Source organism: Pinus tabuliformis, chromosome 4_2, assembly GCF_031772625.1.
Source record: "Pinus tabuliformis cultivar Carrire ecotype Pingquan chromosome 4_2, CPIR1, whole genome shotgun sequence".
NCBI classification, from domain to species: domain Eukaryota; kingdom Viridiplantae; phylum Streptophyta; class Pinopsida; order Pinales; family Pinaceae; genus Pinus; species Pinus tabuliformis.
Window position 1 is genome coordinate 1,067,580,841 of NC_142304.1, and position 22,583 is coordinate 1,067,603,423.

The 22,583-nt window shown below is 36.0% G+C and overlaps 1 pseudogene; it reads right to left on the reverse strand.

The window, feature by feature from the left end:
• Window positions 1–19,547: 19,547 nt before the first annotated feature.
• On the reverse strand, window positions 19,548–22,173 carry LOC149173317 (G-type lectin S-receptor-like serine/threonine-protein kinase At2g19130 pseudogene; annotated as a pseudogene).
• Window positions 22,174–22,583: the final 410 nt, after the last annotated feature.

A 22,583-nucleotide genomic window follows, 5' to 3' on the forward strand; every position in this document is an offset into this window, starting at 1 on the left:
AAAAAGCTCCAAATTTTTCTTTGAAGTACAAGAGGTGGAATATCTGGGTCATATTGTATCTCATGAAGGTGTTAAGGTAGACCCTAGCAAAGTTAAATCCATTAAGGAATCGAAAATCCCCATATCCATAAATCATCTGTGAGGATTTCTCAGGTTGACAGGGTATTATCGCAAGTTTGTTAAGAATTATGGGAGAATAGCAGCACCTCTAATAACATTATTGAAGAAAGATGCCTTTTCATGGACTCCAGAAGCAACAAAGGGCTTCGAACATCTTAAAGAGGCAATGTGACAAGCACCGGTCTTAGCTACGCCGGACTTTACAAAAACCTTTATTGTAGAATGTGATGCTTCAGGGAATGGAATTGGTGTTTTTTTAATGCAAGATGAAAGACCCATTGCTTTCGAAAGTCATCCAATCAAGGGAAAGTATTTACACAAAGCTATTTATGATAAGGAAATGTTGGCAATACTACATGCACTTAAGAAATGGCGACTCTACATAATGGGAAGACACTTCAAGGTAAAAAAGGATCATGATAGTCTTAAATACTTTTTCGAACAAAGATTATCCTCTGAAGAGCAACAAAAATGGGTCACAAAGATGTTGGGTTATGACTTTGAAATCATCTACAAAAAAGGGAAGCAAAATGTTGTGGTAGATGCCCTCTTAAGAAAGGATGAGGATGTGGAAGCATTGTTGTGCGCCATTTCTATTATCCAGCCAGATTGGATAAACGAAGCAAGGGAGGAATGGAAGAATGATGAAGAAGTGTGGGCACTCATTCGAAAGTTACAACAACATCCCAGTACATCTGATACATTTAGTTGAAAAAATGATTCGTTATGGTACAAAGATTGCTTATACCTATGTAATAATTCCCAACTCAAACAAACAGGGTTAAGAAGGAATTTTTTGGGATGGCCTTAAATCGGATATTCAAAAGTTTATGGCGGAATGTTTGGTTTTCCAACAAAATAAAGTTGAAACAATTAAGACCTCAGGTCTATTACAAACATTATCCATTCCAAGCCAACGTTGGGAGGAGGTTTCAATGGATTTTATCACAGGTTTACCCAAGTCTGAGGGAAAGAGTGTCATCATGGTAGTAGTTGACAGAATTACCAAGTATGCACACTTGTGTGCATTATCACATCCATTTAAAGCCAATACAATTTCTACTGCATTTATGGAAACAATTCAAAAGCTAAATGGAAACCCAAAGATTATTGTAAGTGACAGAGATCCCATTTTCATTGGAAATTTTTGGACAGAATTATTTTCTTGTCTCGGTACTCAGTTAGCTCATAGCTCATCTTATCATCCTCAATCTGATGGGAAAACTAAGATAGTAAACAAATGTTTGGAAGGATATCTCCGTTTCTTTGTATCTTATAAACAGACACAATGGGTCAAATGGTTGCCTCTAGCTTAATGGTGGTATACCACTTCCTTCCATAACGCAGCAAAAATGACCCCATTTATGACACTTTATGGATATCATCCACCGTCCACCATATCATATTTAAGAGTTAGCAAAAAACAAAGTTGAATTGAATTTCTTCTTATATCCATGTTGCCGATGGTAGTCAGGAGTTCCAGCGCAACAATGTGCTGATAACAACAAGTATATAGGAGTAGCGTTCACAATAAATGAAACAGTCAAAAAACACATTAAAAAATAATCAATGGAGACCCTGAAAAGTACTCCAACTATGTTACTATCTATCCACGTTCAGCGAAAGTGCCTCCATCACTCCTCTCAAGAAGCGCACCTTTGGTGTCCGCCTCCATCACCCTAAATCCCATCAATTGTTGTTGGCCTCCATCGCTCTGCTTCTTCAAGAATCCATCAACAGTGTAAATACGAACTCCTAATCCTTTACCTTTACCTTTTTTACTATCGCCTCGTATTGAAAATTTTAAGACAAAAGATTTCTTTTGTCTTAAAAATTTGCCTTAAAAGCTCCCTCTCTGTAGTAGTGTTGAATGCAACGGCAGGCAAGTTGTTTATAATTGTATCAACAAAAGATCGAAGGGACATAAAAGGAATTGATCTCTAGGAAATCTTGCCAGGGAAAGTTGTCTCATTCTTCAAAGTCGAATACCCCCACAAAACGAAGAGCCCAAGCAATCATTGTCTTTATATAAAATAATGTGAATGGAGAGTGAAATAGCAGCCTCGGTATACGCATGGGACAGTGGTAGACTGCAAGTTGGCAAACTTATGGTGCATCGTCAAAGTCAATTTTGCAGTTGTTAGATAATATTGTCTTAAATTGATACGTTTTTGTCTTAATTGTTAATTGTTTTAAATCGATTTCATATTAAGTGGTCATTGTCTTAAATATAAAATTTTGTCTTAAATATAAAGTTGTCTTAAAATAATTTTGTCTTAAACTGTTTTTTGTCTTAAATATAAAGTTGTCTTGAAATATTTTTGTTTCAAATTGTTTTTGTCTTAAATATAAAATTTTGTCTTAAAATATTTTTGTCTCAAATTCTTAAATTTAAAATTTTGTCTTAAAATATTTTTGTCTCAAATTCAAAAATGAAAAATTTTATCTTAAATATAAAAAATTTGTTTTATTTCAATTCAATTAATATTAAATTTTAATGTAAAATAATTAAAATAAAAAGTGATTTTTAAGACCATTTCTTTTTTCTTTAAAAAAAAATCTTTAAAATGTCCTTGGTGTGCAGTAGTAACGCGTTGAAAACACTAACCCCATATTGGATGTCTAGTATGGCTAATCAAAATGCATTTATTCTACGTGACTTTTTAACGATGAAGTCAATGGTCAACAACCATTTAGGTGGTGCACAGCCAAGCATTCACCATTTAGGTTGTCTGATTGGATTAACCAAAAGCAATAGTCTAACGAGCGTTTTTTTTTCCTACTTAGACAGATTTCTTTCTCCAATCTATTAAAAATAGGTCAAAAAGAATCACGCTGAATTTATTTTTGCATCCGAAAATACAATTAGAACTTTGTAATCCTACCAAAGAACCGCCCAATTCCAGCTAAAAAAGTCGAAATATCTCTCGTTAAGCTAACCATAATAAAAATGGAAGAGTCTAACAAGGTGAGTTACTGGTATCAAGCAACTGGATGGTAGTGAGGTCACAATGTTTCATAAAACTATTGAATTATACAAACTTAACGACGGTACATTACAATTTTTCCAATCTTTTTAATCGAACAAAATCAATCGGAAATGTTGGAAAAAAAAAACCTGAAATGTCACTTATTTTGACTGTTACAATTATCAAAATGGATTGATCGTATGACAACACCCAGAAGTGAAGTCACTAGTCAATACCAGAAGTGAAGTCAATAGCCAAATTTTGAAAAGAAAAAAAAAACCCTAAAATATTACTTGTTTTGACTATTGTAATTAGAATGGATTGATCGTATGAAAACACCCAGAGGTGAAGTCAATAGTCAACAACCATTGCAAAGACAAGTGTTAGATGCCGCTGATGTGCCTCGTACCTCTAATTCCATCAAGAAGACGACTCTAGGAGGCGTGGTGGGCCGCGTCATGGGTGGACTGGTTGTTATGTTGGTATTTTTTATTTTTTTTCTTAAAATAAGATAATTATTCGGAGTAGGTAAATTTAGAGAGACCGTTAATTTAGTGATTGAGTATTTGACTCTTGAATTAAGTAACTAGTTGGAAAAAAAAAATAAACACCCTTCATTGGATTCATTGTAAATATCATGTTTTGTGTGATCAACAGAATAACTCATATCTTATATGTGAATTCATGCGGTATCTCCTCAGCATTTCCAAGAAAATTTGCAGATCAAATTTGCAGATCCTTGTGACAAAAAAATTCTAATTTTTTTGAGTGATTTGAACATTAACACATGTTATAGTTATAAACAAAACGCTATGAAAAAAAAAGCGCGTTAACAATCAAAAACTTATAGCCATTTGCATGGTTCGATGGATTTTTAAAACATTAACGCTCTCGGATTTGCATCCACGCAGGTTCAGTGAATTTTTGAAGCGTTAATGCTTTAACGCTCTCCTACCCATACTTCACTGCGTTTGTTTATGGCAGGGCATCATAACGTAACACGCGTTAGAATAAAAAGTTAAAAGTGAAGTCTTTGTTATAAGTTACGCTGATTTATTAAGCTTTTCAAAAAGAGTTAACGTAAAGGTTTTTGGAAAAGAGTTTACTTGAAGTTATAGAAAGGTGTGAGTGTGAGTGTTTAAAGCTTTTATATTAAAGTGGTTGGGTTTTACGATAAAAGGTGTTTTTTTAATGTATTGAAATTTTTCAAAAATTGGAAAAAAATAATAATATCTTTTTAAAAAAAAACAATAGGTTTTATTGAAAAGGGTATTTTTTTTTTTTGAAAAAAAAAGGTTTTGCCAAGTTTATAAAAGAATAAATTTAAGGTTTTAAAAAAAAAAAAGAGAAATTTATGAAGAAAGATGGCTTTCTCAAATTTCAACCTCTAGTTTCCACCGTTTACAAGGAAAGAATATGATGTGTGGGCCATTAAGATGGCAATCACGTTGCAGGCACATGATGTTTGGGATTATGTCCAGCTTGAGTTTTCAAAACTTGAGAATGAAGCAGAAACACAAGCTCTCAGTAATATAGAGAGGAAACAATGGAAGAAAGACAAGAAGAAGAATGCACAAGCGTTGCAACTTATCCAGCAGGGAGTCAATCGAGCAGTGTTCCAGAAGATTATGATCACGTCTTCAGCAAAAGTAGCATGGGATACTTTGGTGACAAACTACACACGGATGGCCAAAATCAATATTGTTAAGTTGCATAATACTAGGAGAGATTTTGAAAGTCTGCAGATGAAGGAGACAGAAGACATCGATTCTTTCATGAATCGGGTCATAACTGTCGTAAACCAGTTAAAATTTTATGGCGAAAAAATTAAAGATCAAACAGTTGTTGAGAAGGTCCTTAGATCTTTGTCTACCAAATTTGATGTTGTGCTAGCAACCATAGAATAAGCCAAGGATTTGGTATCATTGACAGTTGATGAGCTGATGGGATCACTTCTATCGCATGAGGCAAGGATAGACAGAAATAAGGATTCCACTTTAGACATCGCCTTCAAAGGTAAGGTTTCTATTTCAAAATACAAAGGTCGAGGAAGAAGTAGAACGAGAGGCAGATGACAAAGCGGAAGATATGGTGTTCAGAGAGATGGCCGAGAAGAGCATGAACATGAAAGTGGAAGCAACTACAGAAGCTTCAACAATAATCAAAGAGTTGACAAATCAAAGGTGAGATGTTAATATTGCAATAAATTTGGTGACTATGCTCATGATTACAGGAAGAAGATAGTTGATCAAGGGAACCAGAGAGCTAATGTCACTACAGAGAGTATTAACTCCATGTTCCTAGCTTGTGTACCATGCATGAACCTTTTGCTAGTGTGTGGTTGTTAGACGGTGGTTACAGTAACCACATGACAGGCAACAAGGATTTGGTTGAAAATTTCGATCAATATGTGAAATAGAGGTAAAGTTGGGGACTGACAAGACTGTGGAAGTAGATGGAAAAGCAGTGATCAACATTTTGACTAAGCAGGGGGAGGCGAAGACAATCTCAGAGGTATATTATGTTCCTAGTCTCAAACATAATTTGTTAAGTGTTGGTCAATTGACACAAAAATGATACATAGTTATCTTTCAAGGTCAAGAATGTGTTATATATGAAAAGCCCCCAAGCAAGCAACTGGTAGCAAAGGCGTAGATGACGAGGAACATACTCTTTCCTCTAATTATGAATTACAATGGTCAGGTGAGTTCTTTTACAATTGCATGTTCTAATGATTATTGGTTATCGCATTTTTTATTTGGACACTTGCACTTTTATGGTTTAAGATTGTTGCAGCAGAAATAGATGGTCAAAGGATTACCTCCCATCAAAGAACCTGCTAGTACTTGTGAGTGTTTCATCTTGGGAAAGCAACACCATGAAATTTTTACAAAGGGAGTTGCATACAGAGCAAAGCAACCTCTTGAGCTAGTGCATATAGACTTGTGTGGACCTATAAGGACACAATCGATTGGTGGAAGTTGTTACTTCCTCACTTTCATTGATGACTACAACAGAAACACTTGGGTTTACTTCTTGAAGCAGAAGTCTGAAACTTTTGCAAAGTTTAAGGAAATTAGTCACAAGATTGAGGATGGTGTATAGTTCCTCCGGATATTAAGAGCCCATGATGTGCCAACTCAGCACTTGATGTGCGAGCTTTATATGCATGGGCATCTCTTGCGTGTTGAGAGAGAATTTAATATGGTCCCATATGTGGGGGACATTCACTTAAGGGCCCTCACCTCTTACACTTTCAATAAGATAAGTTGGCAGAAGGCTTCTGACACGTTCGAGTCAAATCAGGTCACGAAGACTTTTATGGTAAGAGGAGAACCCAAGAGATCAGTGACTATGTATAATAAACACACTACATTTTTGGAAATTATGGGAAATAAGGAACGGATGCTGAGGACCCAAAAGTGGTGCATCGATCTCTGCATCAAACAATTAGTCACATTTCAGGCTGAGGCCCTAGATAGTTGTCAGAAGAGGTGGATGATGTCACCCACATCTGTTCGAAACAAGGAACCGTTTGGAGCACCAAATTTTGCACGAGCACTCAACAGGGTGCCAATATATGTGGCGTGCATCCAAACATGTGGGGTCGATGGATTGGAATTCGATTCCAGTACCCTGTTCTATGGCTGCTAGCAGAACACTATACCCCACCCTATAATGTACCAAATGATTGGTGGAAGGAAGTTCTCCTCTCAGAAGGGTTCAAGGTTCTAGGAACAGAAATGGCCGAGGAATATGATCTCGCCCAGCTTCAGGAAGCACACAGCCTATCCAACCCAAACCTGCGGAGATGGTGAGCTACACGAGGGCATGTAGAAGGCTAGTTGGGGGGAGATGTTGGGCACCAAATTGGCCTATCTTTTCCTGCATTTTCACTCCTCTTTTCACCCTTTTTGCATTCATTTGCATATTATATTTACTATGTAACATTATGAGGTAATTCCCCTTATTGTCTCTTGGGATATTTAATTAAGGAACTAGAGTCATGAAGTTTTCTACCTACACAAACCACTAAAACTTGTGATGACCGCATATTATGGAGCACAGGTGTTGACTGCGCAACATATCATAGCAGTTCCGCGATTCAAACAGTTGATCGACCACGACAAAACAACATAACTGATTGCAGCTACTCTCAACCCATTTTTGACCATTCCTGTTCTTGGTTCTCTAAGCTCTAGTGCTACGATATAACTGATGTATATCGTTTGGCATAGAGTTGCCAAGTTTCGAGGAGAATTATTCTCCTTTGTATTGTATAAAAGACGGGCCATTCCTGTGTCAAGGGGACCGCCAGTATGATATTGTAACACCATTATACAGATTAGTAAGATATAACCCTTTTGTTGATCTATCGTTTGTTGTGAGTAACGCATCCCTGATCAGAGAGTTGGGCCCGCTCTTTTGATCAGGTGTTGCGTGTTTCCTTGTGTTGTGTGTATTTTCCGTTGTTGTGTTTATTTCTTGTTGCTGCTACAGATATTTTAGATAACTGTGAATACCATTTTACATTCTGCAGTTGAGTTTTACATCTGTCTCAGCAATGTTTTGATTGTCAATCACAAACCTTTGGTTGAGAGTGGATCGTAACCTTTCCCCTGCATATACCTTGCGTGTTGCCTTGAAAAGAATATGCACCTGGATTGATACATTAATGTAGGAAAAGGAGTGGATAAATTATTCATATCTGGACACCAACACCCTCGTCTTTCTTCTCTTACGCCATGGGAGGCCGTCGGGATTTGCGAGGCTGGTCTTGCAAAGGGTCGACTAGTTCGAGCCCTAAGTCCTTATTTCCTGACCTCGTTGGGAACATGTAAAGAAAAACAGAGCAAGAGTAGACTGCTTTGATACCATTGATCCAAACTTAAATAGGAACACAATGAATTACAAATATAACCATAAATACAGAGATGCAGCAGAAATAATACTTCATTTCATTAATATCAAATACTGAAATATGCTTACAAACAGAAATGGAAATAAACTAGCTCGGGCGATGGTAGCTTATCTCTAAGAAGAGATGTGGTAGCTACATGCCTCTAAACTATGTTACAATGAGGCTCAGAGGCCTATTTATTATTGAGAAACAATGGAAAACCATTAACATCCAAAACTTAAACAAAAACACAATGAATTACAAATATAACCATAATGATACCATTGATCCAAACTTAAACATGAACACAATGAATTACAAATATAACCATAAATACAGAGATGCAGTAGAAATAATACTTCATTTCATTAATATCAAATATTGAAATATGCTTACAAACAGAAATGGAAATAAACTAGCTCGGGCGATGGTAGCTTATCTCTGAGAAGAGATGTGGCAGCTACATGCCTCTAAACTATGTTATAATGAGGCTCAGAGGCCTATTTATTATTGAGAAACAAAGGAAAACCATTAACATCCAAAAACCAAACCTTGTGAGATGAAGCACCAAAACAATGGGTCTCGTTTGGGTAAATTGGTACATCAACTTCCTGGGGTCGTAACGTTGGCATACGATATTTGTTTGATGCACACAATACCTCGTTAGAAAGATCTATCCAAGGAATAGAACTTCTGAGTAGCCAAAATTGAACAGAAACCCTTGTTACTCCTGTTTTTCCCCAAAAAATGTTGTTTAGGGCTTCAAAATAGCTCCGGAAGTTTAGGACGTGAAAAATTGCCAAAAATATTAAAGTATGCTACAATTAAGGAAACTGAAAAAGTGAAAGAGACAATGGTGGGGGTCCTAGTGGAGTAGGCCGGTGGCCACCAACATCCACTTAGATCAATGAGTGTTGGTATTGGTATTGGTACTGTGCAGGGTAGTATTGGTTGGAGTACCCTACAGGTAATGTTTTTACTACCTTGAGGGCTAGTGGTGAGGGTGCATTGAGATGAATTAGATTCCAATAAGGTGGCTTGGTCCTATCTTCTACACCAAAATAGTGAAAGACCAGGAATTCCTCCCAATAATGGTAGAAGATTTTGTAGGCACCTAGAGTGACGGGTAACCCGTAGGTCACTTATGAAAGACACACATGACACACATGACAAAGACGGCTCAAAAATCAAAGTGTTTGGATTATGCTTGAAACAATTTCATGTTAAGTATCTCATCGTCGTGATCGCGGAGGTGCAAACGGCTCGTCAAACCGAGCTCGTATGCGAAAGATAGAGCTCTTCAAAGTTTGATATGACATGGGAAAAGAGGGGCCCATAGTGTGCCACATGGCATCCCAGTAAGCAGGTGGGACCCACATGGCAACCCATCAAGCATTGACACTTGGTGTTTTTTTCATTGGTCTCCTAAACCTGCATAAGAGACAAAAATCATTTTTATGGAAAATGGTTAGTAAATAACCATATAACAAAATTTGTTTTAAAATATAGTTATTAATATAACTATATGAAAACAATAATTATTATAAGGCCGACGGGCCACAACCTCCCGCCAGCCCAAATCGCAATCACAACCAAAAAAAAGTCAAATATGGTTTCGGGATCGGCGGCCATAACCCCCGCCGAACCCTTCTCCACAACCTTTGCATATATATATATATATATATATATATATATATATATATATATAGGGGTGGGCGGGCCACCAGCGGTGGACCCGGCCCACACCCTATCACCCCAACCCGATATATATGCCGCCGATTGCAATGTGCCGACACCGCGCCGATCGCCGATATGAATATCGGCGAAGCCACCATATATCGTGCCGATTATTACGCTAATTACCATGTCGATCACCGATTAGGAATGTCAATCGCCGATTAGGAATGTCATCGATATAGATATCAACGGAACCATGTAAATCATGCCAATAACATTGCCATCGCCCATGTTAAGCGCCGATTTCCAAGGCCGATCGCCGATAATGTAGTAACGGCGGGGTTTAAGGGGTGGGCCGCCCAATGCGAACCTGACCCCCATTAATGTATCATTTCGGGTTTTAAAAGAAACTGTGATATATTATTTTGGGAGGGGCGGGGTTTGACTGCCCGACCTCCTCCCTATTAACCAGCGATTTTTACCAATCCTCCTAACCAATCACCTTGGTAAATCCGCTGAAGTTATTCTTTATAAATGCAGAGTTTTTACCTTTGCACAGAGTTCAAGGAGGTAGAATACGGGCACACTTTTCGAGGTATTTAATTAATATTTTAATGCAAGAACCATAATTTTTGCATGAGGGCAAAATTTTCACTTTGTCAGAAATTAACAAATTTTATATGGATTTTACACCTCTCGTTGCCACAAACACAATGGTGTTGTTCGTTTCTTCATCAGAGCTCTGCATTTTTCGGTCATTTCTAGAATGCACGTGGAACCATGATTTCAGCGAAAACAGGGAGCGGAACCATGAGCCATGAAATTTTCCTAAGGAGGTAAAATTTTGACATTTCAGAATATAGTGAATTTTATACTTGTTTTTCATGGTTTTTTGCGGAGATTGCAATGGCGAGATCAGATTCTCCATCTGAGTTTCAGATTTGCAGTCCATCCATGGAGTAGAATCTTTGAGGAATCCCGGGGAGTCTAAAATATTCCTTGAGCCCAGAATTCTCAATTTCTCAGAATTCGGATTTTGGACAGTCGATTCAGCACTACTCGACGCCACAAATCTAATGGTGTCTTTAGATTTCTTATTCTCTCATTTCTTCTTCTAGCCATTTTTCTAAGTGCCAGCGCAGATGTCCACATTCATGTGCGAGCAACGATCTTCATACGATCGATGCCTTGAGATCAATGGTCTAAGCAGCTTCAGCAATGTGACATCCACTTCTTTAGATGACCCTTGGTTCTGAGGTATATGATGTGTTCATGTACTTATTCTTTCTGCATTATATTGCATAGATCCTTGATTGATGTTGATGCAGGATCTTGTTTATTACATGTTGTCATGATTCCTTGCTTGATTTGATGCGGAATCTTCTATGTGATGTACTTGTTGTCATAACTCTTCATGTTATGTTTTGAGATCCCTTGTTGTATGTTGTTGGGATACTCTTGTTGTCGTCATGCATGTTTTGTTTTGACATCCCTTTTGTGCCATGTTGGTGGGATGTTCATCATGCATGTTTTTGTATCACACTGATAGGAGTCTTTTGACTGAGAGTTCTAGTTGTGGAACATCTCTTAGAGCCACTCCTACGTGAGGGAATTTTTCCTTGTATGATCGTGACATCATCTCTTGTGTACATCACCATTATTGACATCACTTAATGTACTGGCCTCCACCATCTTGACACCGGGGCCTCGAGACATAGTCCCTCCTAGACGAACTTCGTTATCAATGCTTATGTTTAAATGTGCTTATTCATTAATGTTATTTTAAAAAGAAATTTTAACACATCATGAAAGTAAAAGGTCTTGGAAGGGTCCTTCTTCACACCCGGACCTGGATTAGTCCATCATCGCGTTCGTTTGTCACTCGAGGGCTTCTTCGAGCAAGATTTTGAAAGGATCTCCTACCCCCTCGTCTTTTTTCTCTTACGCCATGGGAGGCCGTTGGGATTTGCAAGGCAAATATTGCAAAGGTTCGACCAGTTCGAGCCCTAAGTTCTTATTTCCTGACCTCGTTGGGAACATGTAAAGAAAAACAAAGCAAGAGTAGACCCCTTTGATACCATTGATCGAAACTTAAATAGGAACACAATAAATTACAAATATAACCATAAATAAAGAGATGAAACAGGAATAATAATTCATTTCATTAATATCAAATACTGAAATATGCTTACAAACAGAAATGGAAATAAACTAGCTCGGGCGATGGTAGCTTATCTCTGAGAAGAGATGTGGCAGCTACATGCCTTTGAACTGTGTTACAATGAGGCTCAGAGGCCTATTTATTATTGAGAAACAATGGAAAACCATAAACATCCAAAAACCTAACCCTATGAGATGAAGCGCTAAAACAATGGGTCTCGTTTGGGTAAATTGGTACATCAACTTCCTGGGGTCGTAACTTTGGCATACGATCTTTGTTTGACGCGCACAATACCTCGTTAGAAAGATCTATCCAAGCACTACAACTTTTGAGTAGCCAACATTGAACAAAAACCCTTGTTACCCCTGTTTCCCCCCCCCCCCCAAAAATATCGTTTAGGGCCTCAAAACGGCTTCGGAAGTTCAGGACGTGAAAAATTGCCAAAAATATTAAACTATGCCACAATTAAGGAAACTGAAAAAGTGAAAGAGACAGTGGTGGGGGTCCTAGTGGAGTAGGTCGGTGGCCACCAACATCCACTTAGATCAGTGGGTGTTGGTATTAGTATTGGTACTGTGCAGGGTAGTATTGGTTGGAGTACCCTACAGGTAATGTTTTTACTACCTTTAGGGCTAGTGGTGGGGGTGCATTGAGATGAATTAGATTCCAATAAGGTGGCTCCAAGAATGGATGTGCCAAACAAGGTGGCTTGGTCCTATATTCTACACCAAAATAGGGAAAGACTAGGAATTCCTCCCAATAATAGTAGGAGATTTTGTCGGCGCCTAGATGACGGGTAACCTGTAGGCCACTTATAAAAGATGTGGTTCATAATTTAGAGATTAAATTTTAAATAATAATTTTATTTGTAAAATAAAATAATCTTTATTAAAATTGCAATTTAATATTTAATTAAATTATTATTCTTAATATTAAAATAAAATAAAATTTTAAATATCCTTATTAAGATTACATTACATTATATTAACATTTAATATCTAAATCTTACCTAAATAAAATAATTATGTCTTAATCTCAAATCAAAATTCTTTTTACTTTAATTTTATTTCAAAAAGAAATCATCAAATAGTTAACCATCACTATTTAATATAAATTGTAAATTTCATGGTCACATTCCATTTTGAAAATTAACCTCTGTACACATACAAATAAAAATGTGCTCCAAATATTTTATACCTCCCTAAAAGCATAGCCATAACTCCATACCTACCTAAAGCATGGAAATAGCTCCATACCTATCTAAAAGCATGGCAATGTAAAAATGGACCAATGCACTCCAAATAGTCTATACCGACCTAAAAGCATCGCAATAAACTCTATACCTACCTAAAAGCATGGCAATGTAAGAATGTAACCTTTTCGTCATAAAGGTAAAACATATGGAATGGTTGTAGTAGTGTAAATTGGCTATGTTTTGAATTATATATATATATATATATATATTAAAAAATATTTTTTTAATTATAAATTTCATTTATTAAATTTCCATAATTCAACTGTTTCAAAATTTTCAAAAGATCAATACAATTTTTTTTGTCAAAATGGTTATAACATATTTGACCAAAAACACAATTGTAAAAAAGTTAAAATGCTATTAAAATTTATTTACACTCTATTTTATGTTTTGATATCTCTCTTCCACCGCGGTGTGGTATGAAATGATAAGGCGTGTTTGAATTTTGAAATCGAAAAAAAAAATAACAATGAAATCAATTTTCACTAACCACTAACGTTGACGGTAGTTAATTTGGAAGGCAAAAATTCTGTCATTTTTCCTTCAATAAATTTTACAAGAAGACTTAATTCTGATTTTGATGATGAAAATAGATTAGTATCCTCGAAAATTATTTGAAACACTTAAAATTTTTAAACTTAATAATAATAAAAAATTTTACTAAATTTTATGGAAATATTAAAAAAAATTACATTATTTTCTAAACAAATTTGAAACTAATTAAATCAAATATTTTCAAAAATAAATAAATTAAAATGCATAAACATCTGGTAGCACTTCTTGATATCTTTTGAAAATTGGTCTTCTCCTTCTTTTTTATATCGGAATTCTATTATAAACTCAACCCTATGGTTTTAATCGGAGTTGTTTTTAGTGCGATTTTTTTGAGATTCCGGTGATGGAATCCGGCAGAAAAAATTGAAGTTAAATATTGATTTGTATTATTTAAAATGGTTTTTTTAACTGCATCTTCGAATTTAGCACCCTGAAAAACCCCTGGGACGCTTTGATTGTGCAAAAATTAGCTATCAAACTTGTGATTTCAATAAATTGCTACCATATTTTGACCAAAAAAACTCACTTTTGATAGAACTTAGATCATCTAAAATATCAAAACACATTAAGATGAAACTGTCAAGATGAAACTGTCCAGAAAGTAGTCATTTAAAATTCAGGCAGTGTTTGCAACTGATGAAGTCAATAGTCAACCACCATTCTCATTAATCCGTACTGAGTTGGGTGATAGGATTAATCAAAAGGCATCATGTCACGCGTCCATGAAAACGCTGTATATAAGACTTCCGAACGATGAAATCAACGACAACGATTCACGCGGTGCAGATGCAAGCGTTCACGTCATTAACGCGCACTGTGATTCTATGAAAACGTAGAGTATACGGGTAAGTCAATAGTGAAGAATCATCCACGCGGGCGTTCACTATACCAACCCCATACTGAGTTGTGTGGTATGATTAATCAAAATGCATTTATTTGTATTTTCAATATAATTATAAAGTGAGATTGGAATTAAGGAGTTGAAAATAACAAACTTAAAGAATTTGGTTGAATTGCAAAAAAAAATTTAAAATAGGGAATGAACACTTTTGCACCATATATCATGGAAATATTCAACAATTTCATTCAAGGAAGATTCCCAATAGACTAGACTATCGGCTTAACAATACCTCTTTTTAAAAGTGGAGATATTAATAATCCTTCCAATTATAGAATCATTATGAGCAATCTTTTGTTTGCAAAGTTTTTTAGCAGCATGGTAGAAAATATAATCAATAAGTGGGTAGATAGCAATAGTGGATCATGGTATCATGTTGAGACACATTGTTGAAAAGGTTTGGGAGGACAAAGACTTCAAAAAACATTTCACCCACTGCTTAGAGATAAGTTGTGGGGTAGAATGGACTAACTTGAAATTCTTTTGCATTATAGAGTCATTGTCCATAGAGTTTATGAAGAGGTGAAAGTCAAAATTAACATCGAAAGGTATTTCAGAAAGCTTTGTCCATAGACTTTATGAAGAGGTGAAAGTCAAAATTAGAACATCGAAAGGTATTTCAGAAAGCTTTGTCCATAGACTTTATGAAGAGGTGAAAGTCAAAATTAGACTTTATTTTAGAAAGCTTTAGAAGTGACATTAGACTCAAGGAATGTTTCCCTCTATCCACTACTCTTTTTGGTTTATATATTGATAAACTAGAAGAGTGACTAAATTTACAAGGTGGAGATGGTGTTCGGTTGGGGGAATTTGTGATAAAGCTTCTTTTATATGCTGATGATCTTGTATTGATTTCTAAATCGACCCATGGATTGCATATGCACCTATATGCTCTTGAACATTTTTGTAGAGCAGTGGGGATGCAAGTCAATACTAGCAAGACCAAAATAATGATTTTCTCTAATAAAAAGAAGCAGACCAACATACGTTCTTCTTTAAAGGTAGCCTTCTTGAAGAAGCAAATGAGTACAAGTACCTTAGGATTGATTTAAACAACAAAATTAATTGGGAGGACTGCAGAAAGAAGAGAATTTTAGGAGGGTGGAAAACATTATATTCTCTTCAAAAGAGATGTAGACATGCATAGTTATGGGATTTGAAACGATTAAAGTGCTTTTTGGACTCCTAGTTTGTCCAGTTATGCTATATGGGTGTGAATTGTGGGCTAGCAATACCCTCGTCTCAAAATGGAAACAAATCGAGAAAATCCAAAAACAATTGATTATGAACTAGCTCAAAATAAAAAAATTCAATACTTTATGAGATAATGTTGAGTGAAATAGGTGCAACTCCCATCAAAGTAATTGCTATGGTTCCACTCATAAGATATCTAAAAAGAGTTGAGAAAATGGGAGTAGGTAGATGGCCTAATGTTATCTTCAATGAAGTCATCAGTGAAAGAAAGAAAACATGGATGGGACAAAACTACACATAGATGCAAAAATGGAATATCTACCTCAATCTCTATCCTAGAAATAGCAAGGAGCTAAAGAATTTTGTTATGGAGAAGTTTCATAAACGGGTATGGGGAAAAGAGTTGGGTAGAAAGAAGTACTACATTAAGGAATTCAACCCTGCATTGATCTACAACACAAAGAGTTCATTGGAACTAGCATTTAGTGAAGGGCAAAGGTTCTTATTGCTCAATTAAGAACCAACTTGCATCAACTTCGGTATGAAACAAGACGGTGGAAAAGACCTAATGAAGCTTGGTAAGAATTGCATCAACTTCGGTATGAAACAAGACGGTGGAAAAGACCTAATGAAGCTTGGTAAGAATGAGTGTGTACATTTTGCACCTCTCACGCAGTGGAATCCGAAAAACATTTCATTTTGGAATGTGATGCACTCAAAGACAACGAAGAAAGTTATGAGAATATGTTAGCATCGCTTTCTTGGCATTGTGTAGTGGAATCTGAAAAACATTTCATTTTGGACTGTGATGCACTCAAAGACAATAGAGAAAGTTATGAGAATATGTTAGCATCGGTTTCTTGACATTATCTTTTAGGCGAGGAGATTATTGGAAGGTTAGGCCAACTCATCATCAATTTAAATGAGAAAAAAACTGAAACAAAAAAACTAATAATCCCATAAACTAGATTTTTAGACAGTTAGGTCAACTCGTCATCAATTTAAATGAGGAAAAAAATAAAACAAAAAACTAATAATCTCATAAAATAGATTATTGGAAAATTAGGCCAAATCATCATCAATTAAAAACAAAAACAAAAACAAAAAAACAAACAATAATCCCATAAACTACTTTTAATCTCATTAAAATATCATTTCATTTCTAAATTTTAAATAATAAAATCAATACTCAACCACCAATGCACAGTCAAAGCTTTCACCTCACTGACCCGTGCTAAGTTGTCTCATAAGATTAATCTAAGTTATTTTGCCCTATTCAATTTATACCCTCGCACTATCTCTTTGGACAAGTTACTAGTTTTTGGGGGAAGACATTGTGCGAAGTTGGGAAATGGTATGAATAAAATAGAGATGTGCGAATCTTTTATGGAAACGTACTAGACACATGCGAAGTTGAGTAATGATATGAATAAAATATCTATGAATAAAATATCTTGGTAATGTGGGAAACATTTATTTATTTACCTTAGTATAAACTAGGGATAGGGATGACGATCATTTTTATTTTCATTTTGATAGTATAAATTAGAAGATTTTCAATTTTAACCAGTGGGCTGATTTGATTAGATGCAGATAGGTATATAATATTTAGTTGATGAACTATATTAATGACTATATCTTATATCTTAATACCATGTACTGGTTTTTATTATAATAACAAGAAGCAATTTAGGCCCATGATAATAATAATTTCAACGATCAAGCATGCGGTCCGTATATCATCACGAAAACATGTTGCAGAAATTCTGTGTTACTAATCTAACCCATTCACATATGTATTCTTATGTTTTGGTTGATTTTACTGAATTAAACATTACCTTGTTTTAAAAATTATATATGTATGTATGGAGAGGGAGGAGATGAATAATTAGAATGTTGTTATTATTATATTTTTTATGGATTTATTTACATGGTTTAATTGTTTTTTATTATATTTGTTATTGATAAAATATAACATAATTTATTTAGTTTTTTTATTGACTTGCTATTAATTTTTGTGACTCAAAAAATTTAAAATCTGTCTAAAGTTTAATATTATAAAATAAAATTTATTATTTTTAAATAAAATTTATTTCTATTTATCTCAAATATGATTGGTTGAAATGTCAATCCTCTTATTGTGTAATGATGGCAAGAATTGACTATTGTGTACTCTGTTATTAATTACTTTGTACTATCTCACTAATTACTATGTAAAATAAATATAAATAATTAGAAAAATAACATTATATTTTAATTACTATGTATCGATAAACACAAATATTTTGTAATTAAATTCAAAAATTTCATTTTCGCATTGGTGTAAAGTATTGAATAGACAATTTTTATGTGTTTTCTTTTTTAATTTATAAAAAAGTAATTTAAAAATTATAAATTTGAAAAAAATATGTAAAAATAACATGTGTACAATTTGTACAACTCCCATTATATCAATCTATACTTTAATAACATGACATGTGTACTATAATATGAGCATTATATAAAAACATTGTCATCATTCCATATTAAATAAATAAATATTAACTTCTTATTATTCTTTTTAATGTCAATTATTTATATATACATATATATAACCTTTATTTATCAAAAAAATATTTAATTATATTAAAAAATTGATAAAAAATTAATAAAAAAAGTTAAACAAATATTCATATAATTTATTGACAATTTTATTATTATTTAGAATACATGTAACACATCATGACATTAAAATATATTATTAAATTAAATGGCAAAAAATATTGACTATACGGCCTTATTATATATATAGAGCAAGAGATAAATATTTTAAATATTATTATATTTTTTGACAGATTATTTATATATTTTAATAGTTTTCATGTTTTATATATATATGGAAAGAGATAAAAATTATAAATATTATCATCAGGCATCCGTATGTACATATCCTCTATTTTTTGGGATTTCTAATACTTGAATTTATAACTTCTTATAATGTACATATCCTCTATTTTTTGGGATTTCTAATACTTGAATTTATAACTTCTTATAAAGTACGTATTTTTCAAGGATGTACCCAACTATATCCTCTCTCGATCGTAAGTTTTTGCAAAAATATTTTTCTTGACATCACCAATTATTGAAACGAAAAAGTCACACACAGGTCAAAAAGACATGACACTGCAATATGGGTGAAACCTTCATTGTTATAAGGGAAAAACTTTGCAGGGGTATTTTACAAATTAACCTTCATTGTTATAACGAATATACTTCTTTGCAAATTGCCATTTCATAAAATAATTAAGGAATAAAATTAATAATGAAAATAATTAATGAATTCTATTTATAAATAAAAACATTAATTTTATATATATTAATTTTATATATATATTTTTTTCAGAAGAAAAAAACCATATAGATTATATTAAGGAAATATAATGGACATTGTATACAGCAAACCATAAATTCCGTATTGTCTGGAGACCCACGGCAGAACAGAATAAACCATGAAAGAGAGAAATGTACAGAATTTATAGATGTACAGATAGATGGAGAGATTAGTCTCGAGCCAGAAAGAGACAAAATAAAACCAAAATAAGACCATCTGAAACCATAAGCTCCAGATAGAGCAAGAGCATCATAAGCATAAAAGATCCATTCAAAGCTGCGAGGCACCAATTATAAAATAATACAAAATTCAATACAATATACAACATGATTAAATTAATATAAGCACTTGATCCTAGCTAAATGGCCATACAATCATCAAATGGCCATACAATCATCAGTATAATCCTAATTAATTATATTATACAAGATAATTGATATCCATTCATTGCTTAACTATCTTATACAAGTGAAGATCATCCTAATTAAGTAAGGTGCATTTACATGTATGTTATTTCGAATATTATTGATGGATAGTGGTATAATTTTGTTGTACATTTCACTTAGATAGATCTAAAAAAGCACTTAAATGAAAATATTAGCTAGGTTCTAGAGGGAGGCACTGCCAGCGTTGTTGCGTACACATCCAGAGGAATCTTGATCCCACGAGAAAATGACTAGACTTTCATCAGAGGTACGGAGCGAAAGGGGAAATGGCGGAAGAGGAGGTATGTCTGCAATGCCTTCCAATATTTGCAACACTTTACTCATCGACGGCCTTGCGTCTTCGTCGTCCTGGATGCACCATCCTCCCACTATGGTAGCTCGCTGCACTTGCTCCGCGTCTGCATCGTTCAACAATTTCTTGTCGAGCACTTCCATGGCGTTTCCGCTACTAATCTGACTTGCAGCCCACGCAGGAAAGAACAACTCGCCAGATTCGGAGACTCTGTCCAAGATTCTTCGCCCTGTAATTATTTCGAGCAATGTCATGCCAAAGCTGTAGACGTCAGCCTTCACAGTAATGGGCAGACCGGAGATCCACTCGGGGGCCAAGTACCCTCTGGTTCCTCTGATGGTCGTCAGGACTTTACCGTACTCTCTGCCCAGGAGCTTCGCCATTCCGAAATCGGCTACCTTGGGGCAGAGATTGGAGTCCAGGAGGATGTTATCCGGCTTGATGTCGCAGTGAATAATGCAGTCTTTGCACTTCTCGTGCAGGTAAACAATTCCGCGGGCAGCTCCTACTGCGATGCCGAACCGTGTTTTCCAATCCAACAATTTGTGCTGTTCATCATCTCTCGGACATTTCTTGAACATTAAAGAGCTGAGGGAGCCGTTAGGCATGTATTCGTATACCAACAATCTTAGAGAGCGTTCTGTGCAAAATCCTCGAAGTCTAATCAAATTCACATGCTGCGTGACTCCGATGGTACTCACCTCCATGCGAAATTGCTTCTCTCCTTGGTTCACACCCTCCAACGTTTTAACTGCCACCAGAGAGCCATCTGCTAAAGTCCCTTTGAAGACAGAACCGAAACCTCCGCCTCCCAGACGCTCAGAAAAATTCTTCGTTGCGCTCTGCAGCTCTTTGTAAGTGAATACAGTAAGCCCAGCTGGCACGCAATCTATTGCAGACAAGACAGGGCGCTTGCAACACCAGAGAAACAATAATAAAAACGCGAAGATGGCAACGAGCCCGCCAATGACGCCGCCCAGCATGCCTGCTAGAGTTGTCTTCTTGATGGAATTAGAGGTATCAGGCACATCAGTGGCATCTAACCTCAGAAACAGAGAGATCCCGTTGGAGGTATCGTAGAGATTTAGCAATTCACCCAACCACAATACACAACTCTGCGAAGTGCCGTTCGCATAAGCATATGCAGTGCACAAGCAATTGGTGAGACACGCTGCTTGGCACTGCTTTGGCCCTTTGTATACAACCCCGTGAGGGGGCATAGATTTGCCACTTACTTCTACAAACCCGTCTGTGGTGGTCTGGTTCGCCGCATGACTGCATCGCAACGGGGTCTTCCGAACACAGCCGCTTGACCACTGTTGAGAATCCCATTCTCCGCTGTCTTTCGGGACAAATCCCGACATGCAGTTGCAGGACTGAACATTGTTATTGTTGCACAATCCATAAGGCCCGCATGCTGCATAAACCTGGCACTGAGTGAGGGGCTTTTGCCAGATCATGCTCCATTTTTTATTTTCCAGCATCTCGTATAGCCGAAGCTGTCCTGACTTATCCATAACAATACGGAATCCCTGTGGTATAGTTAAATTGAAATCCTTGTACGAACCGTTATTGAAATATGTCAGACCGTACCCATCTACGGGCGAGTCGGGTTCTTCACTGAAATATTTACCGTTCCAAAGACCGTCGTCCCAATATGTGGTCTCATTCTTCCACATCAGCACGAACTGGAGAGTTCCGTTTGGATTCATCCGAAGACTGTACGACCCAGGACGCGGATCCCAAGGGCTCCTCCACGACGACAGCCTCTGCCTGTTACTAATTTTCATATTTGGCATCCATGTATTTTGCGGATGGTCGAAGCTCTGCCAAATGATTTCAGATTTATTCGTGGCACTCAGAACGACCAAGTTGCCAGCATCCGTTATCACGGCTGAAGACGGCTTCTTCCCCTTTCCCTCAGAGGACCAAACGGCGCATCCCCCATACGACAGAAGGAGACGCCCATCCTCTGTGAGATTAAAAACGCTGGACGCGTTCTCCAGCGGCTGCTCCATGTTGGCTACCCAAACGATTGTCTGCTCTGCAGCCTGGGCATACCAAATACCCACATACCAATTTTTAACGTTGTTGTGGCTGAGATAGAAAAATCCCAATTGGAAGAACTGGCCCTTAGAAATCCTGGTCTGATTACCAGTGAGAGAGGTACCCAACTCTATGCTGTCCGAAGCTGTGTTTTCTGCACCACTGGGCTCTATCTGAAACAGCAGCAACACAAGGAGGATAAGAAAAGAAGACAGAATCTGTGGGAGTTGTTCCCTCATGGCCTTTTCGCTCCCCATTCTAAAATCACTGAGCTGCCTTGCTGCCAGACAATACTCTAAAGCCCATTATTTATAAGGTGTTCATGAGGGCGGTCCGGCCTTTGTTTGTTGTCCTGTGTTCAACTTGAACGAATCGATACGGCATTCAATTCAATTTGAACAGTTCGACAAGATGGCGGTCTGGCCTTTGAATGTTATCCATTCAATTTGAACAGTCTTATCACTGCGGTCCGGCCATTGAACCAGTTCGGTATACTTAGACTAATGGCGATTGAATGCAATTCACCTTTGACTGTTATCTGTGGCGTTGCATGGTTGTTTATCGTTAGTTTTCTATGAGATAGGTTTTCTGGTATGACAGCTTTGGCAGACGGAGTATAAAAAAAAAATATTATTATTTAAATTTATTTAGTTGTAAAGATATTTATTATTATTATTTAAATTTATTTATGTGTAAAGTT